Source organism: Galeopterus variegatus, unplaced genomic scaffold, assembly GCF_000696425.1.
Source record: "Galeopterus variegatus unplaced genomic scaffold, G_variegatus-3.0.2 Scaffold11454, whole genome shotgun sequence".
Taxonomy (NCBI): Eukaryota; Metazoa; Chordata; class Mammalia; order Dermoptera; family Cynocephalidae; genus Galeopterus; species Galeopterus variegatus.
This window is the reverse complement of record NW_007737565.1, coordinates 36,091-40,180: the sequence shown is the minus strand read 5'-3', so window position 1 is coordinate 40,180 and position 4,090 is coordinate 36,091. Positions and strand designations below refer to the sequence as shown.

Below are 4,090 nucleotides of genomic sequence, written 5' to 3'. Positions count from 1 at the left end.
TTGTTGTCATAAAATTAGATTATCCCACAAAAGATCCGGGAAGACTGAACAATTCCAAATTGTCCCTTTTGAGTCAATTTATTACACCAATGGATGTTTTTAAAACACCTTATAAATAGCCATGAGCAATTGTTTTTACTGAAGAAATTAATAAACAATAGAAATGTCCATCCTCTTCCCACCATCTGGGTAAATAGTTATATGGGTTAAAAAATAGGAAAAGGAAAAATTTGGTACCCTCCTAGGGGACGTCCTAATTATGACTTAAGTTGGCAAACGTCATTTACAGGGGATTACATTAATCGTAAGAGAATGGTTGGAATTAATGGAAAAAGATACAATAAAAAGAATTAAGTTTATGAGAAAGAATGCATAGAAACCCTGTTACTCATTGGTGTCCTAAGTTAAATAAAAACATCTTAGTAAGATAATGGGACAAAAACATATGATGAACAACTTTCCCTCCTAAAATTAAAGATTATAGATGGAATTTAAAATGCACCTGGTTTCATGAGGGATGGTGCTGTGCACTTTGACACTTTACATTGGGCCACAGAGCTTGCTATATGCTGTGCACTTTGACACTTTTCATTGGGCAACACAGCTGCTATATTAAGTACGTGCATGATAAAGCTGTTCAAATATCCTTTATTCTTTTCCCAAATGAACAATAGGTTCATGCCCATAGAAATATGAGAATCATTAAATTTTTAGTTGATTATAGGTTTAATTGTTAGATTTATAAGTTTTAAATATAATTATTAAAATTTTCTTTTATGTATTATATCTTTTATAGTATTTAAAAGTTAAGTATATATATAAGGTTTGTTTAACTAATTTATGCTTGCTGGTAGTAATAAATTTAAGGTAAATACGAGGGCAAGAAGAAAAGAAACACAATGGTGAAAACGTCAAGAACAGTGAGTCACGGACTAATTGACCACACAACAGATATAATCACCAGAAAGAATTGGCTGACGACTGAGTTTTATTTAACCTTGTAGATTATTAATTTTATGAGAACTGATGTAATTTTAAGAAAAGTTTCCATTTAACTATTGATTTAATAATTTTAAAGATTTATGTAGTTAAAATGCCCACATTAACCCCCCCGTGTTGTGTAACAAATAAAAATGCTGTTTCCGGTCTGAAGGCTACTTCAGCTGCTTTAGCTGCTCTGGCTGCAACAGCGCAGACAGCCCACAGGCTGAGAACGTGCTTCAGAGGGAAATGCTGTTTCCGGTCTGAAGGCTACTTCAGCTGCTTTAGCTGCTCTGGCTGCAACAGCGCGGACAGCCCACAGGCTGAGAACGTGCTTCAGAGGGACCGAGGTCTCTGCCTGTGTTTTTTATTTTCACAGCTTCCTCATCCCTCTTTCAAGGACCCCCAACTTGACTGGAGCTGGTCTCCGGCAGTCCCTCAAGTCCAAAGACGGGTGTGATTGTCAATGTAGATTTTGTAGATTAAAATAGACACCAGGTGATTGATCTCTGTTTGATGGTGAATTAGTGGATGAAATTAGATGAGTGAACATTTACAAGAAAAGAGGACGAATATTCCAAATGACCAGGACAGAGTGAATCTGTGCTCCACATTTCATGCAGAGGGTCAGGTACTGGTCGGTGAATGAGTAGAGTCCTGAGTGTCAGGGAGGATGCCTCGCAGAAGCCAGCAGTGTTGAGGGCATCACACGAGCCCACCATTGATTATATGTGTAATTGTTTGCCCAGGCTGACCATAGCTGTTCATTTGAATGTCCCTTCCCTCCAGAGTTATGGTGTAGGGAAAACATTGTAAAATGGTCAGGGCCCCTCAGATGTCAGAATCTTGCTGAGCATTTGATGTAAAGATGCACATGCGCCCAGGTGTACCTTGCTTATTGTCTAATGTAATTGCACATGTGCACCCAGGTGTCCTGGGTTATGGGCTTAAGTATAAAGGATGAGTGGCTCTGATCCACAGGGCTCTCCTCCCCGGGGGGTGGGGGGGGCATGGGGAGGCTGCTACTGCTGCTGCAGGCTGTTGCTGCCAGTGCCCCGGGATGCCCCGAGAGGCCATCGCTGCTGCTGCTTCTGCTGCTACTGCTGAGGACTGAACTTGTGTCGTCTGCCAATGCATCCCGGGATCTCTCCCAATTACCTAGCATAGACCTGTGTGTGAGAGGGTCTATCACCCAGCCTGGCATGTGAGGGGTCTGGTGACCCAGTCTGTACAATGGGTTTGAAGGGTCTGAGCCCTAGCCCTGACAAAACAAATGGAAACTTAGTATAAGTTAAATAATGAAACATTTTGGCTTTAGCTATAAATTGTCTGTAGCCCTACAATTGGCATAGTTGCCTAGCCTGACAATTAGTGTCTGGCTGTACAGCAATACAATTGTCTGTAGCAATACATATGGAATGATAGAATTTTCTTGTTTTCTTTTTTTTTTTTTTTTTTTTTTTATGGCTGGCTGGTACAGAGATCCAAACCCGTGACCTTGGTGTTACCAGCACCACACTCTCCCAAGTGCTGATAGAATTTTCTATAGCCAGGGCCACTGTTGAAGCCAATGGTGTAAGACAAGGATACCAGAGTCTGCAACTCACCCTACACCCACAGGAACCACCACTACTGGCGCTCGATAACAAACTCTTCCATCCCTGGTATAAGGTCATTTAGTGAAATGGGGGCCAACATTGACTGCACATTACAATTACCTGGGGAATTTTAACATTAGACACCTGGGTATCTCAGCCAGAGAAAAATTCCTTCAGTTGTTCTAAGTCTTTGTTTGCTACTGTAAATATGGTCCTCAATCCAGCAGTATCAGTAATCTTCAAATCTCACACTTCTGAATCGGCATTTTAACAAGATCTCCAGGTAATTTTCACATGTTAAGTTGTGAGAATCCCTCATCTAAGCCATGACATAGACATAAATATTTTTTGTTAAAGATTACCAGATGGGCCGGCCCTGTGGCTCACTCAGAAGAGTGCAGCACTGGTAGCGCCGAGGCCACAGGTTCGGATCCTATATGGGGATGGCCGGTGCACTCACTGGCTGAGTGTGGTGTTGACCACACCGTGCCAAGGGTTGAGATCCCCTTACCGGTCAAATAAAAAAAAAAAAAAAAAAAAAGATTACCGGATGATTCTATGTGTTGTCAGGGTTGAAAACTCAGGCATCGGTAGTTATTAAAGTTATTTTAGGTGCCAAACATTAGCTAATCCTCACATGGAATGGAGGGCCGATTGCACAGATGACTTTCCCTGGTCCTGTAGTGGGAAGGGGGCAGGGCATACAGGTTCCTTACCTTGGAACTTCCGCATCCGTGGGTTCATCTGTAGAACTGCTCTCAGCTGGGGCTCCAGCTCCTTGATATTGAACACCAGCTTCCCCAGCTGCCGATTGGGACCAATGTCATTCTTCTGAGAGACAATAGGGCAGAAGAAGCAAAAGAAACCCTCTCCATGGAGCTCCTTCTGAATTAATTGATGCAGTTGAGGCAGAAGCTGGATCCACACCTCAGGTGCATTGGTCTTTCAGAATATGCTGGGCAGATGGGACATCTGCTTGCCCCTTATAAGGATTCAGCCATGTCCATTGCCGGGGGAAAATGTACATGGGACGTGAGTTTCCATGAGTTGAATGACTATTAGTTGTGACAAGTGACAATCTTTACATGCATAGGGTGATTGAGTTCCAACTTTGTCACACTTAGAACAAGATCATGAGAGTGCACACACTAAATCCCATGCTCCTTGTCTTCAGAGATTTGAATTTCTATTTAGAAAGAAATCACAAATTGTCATTGTGCTTTGGACTGAGGTGGAGAGTGGGTCTATGCTCATTGGGACCCTCCACTGTGTCAACAGATGTGCCTGGACACATTCCATGGCAACATCAATGTGAGAATCAGGAAGGTGGTGGCATTTCACCATCTCCCAGAGTAACCCAAGCAATAAATTGCTTTATGAACGTAGGAAATGCATCCTTTCTGCAGCCTTGGAGCTCAGTGTCAAGTTTACTGCCTGCCACTCCTAGAGTGGGGGGATCCAGTGTGTGATTATCAAACACTGCACCAGCACTCAACAGCATTTGTTGAATC

The 4,090-nt window shown here is 42.4% G+C and overlaps 1 pseudogene; it reads right to left on the bottom strand.

Moving 5' to 3' along the window:
• Positions 1-3,666, bottom strand: part of LOC103610643 — a 5,891-nt pseudogene extending 2,225 nt beyond the window's left edge.
• Positions 3,667-4,090: the final 424 nt, after the last annotated feature.